Raw genomic sequence first — 414 nt, 5'->3', positions numbered from 1 at the left:
AACAACGCTCCCCGACTATTATATATTACGACTTGTTTCGACATTTTACTTAAACACATTTTTCCATGCATACTCACATCAACTCATCTAAGCATCCTTCTGTAATACTGTATTCAAGTTGATATATTAGAATCCAAGCATTTAATAAGTACATATTCATTACATTAATGACACAATTGTTGAAAACAAAAATACTGCAAGCAACAAAACAAGAGTGCTGAAATCTATTAATTGATTAAAAATTTTTGAATTGGGAAACAATAATTCAGTCTTGCAGGAAGAGGATGTATGTACAGAAGATACAAAAAGCAACTGGCGACAGGGAGTTACACTGAGGAAAGACCCCAAAAATATCCCATGCCGAACATTTCTCTTTCACTGTATAGTAATCATTTGTAGCGTAGTTTGACATTG

General features: G+C 33.1%; 1 protein-coding gene across 1 annotated transcript in view; it reads left to right on the top strand.

The window, feature by feature from the left end:
* LOC108571479 (V-type proton ATPase 16 kDa proteolipid subunit) overlaps nt 1–414 on the top strand; it is a 6,834-nt gene that overhangs the window by 3,149 nt on the left and 3,271 nt on the right. The window lies entirely within an intron of this gene.

Source organism: Habropoda laboriosa, unplaced genomic scaffold, assembly GCF_001263275.1.
Source record: "Habropoda laboriosa isolate 0110345459 unplaced genomic scaffold, ASM126327v1 scaffold40, whole genome shotgun sequence".
Taxonomy (NCBI): domain Eukaryota; kingdom Metazoa; phylum Arthropoda; class Insecta; order Hymenoptera; family Apidae; genus Habropoda; species Habropoda laboriosa.
The sequence above is the reverse complement of the archived record's forward strand: the minus strand, read 5'-3'. Positions and strand labels throughout refer to the sequence as shown.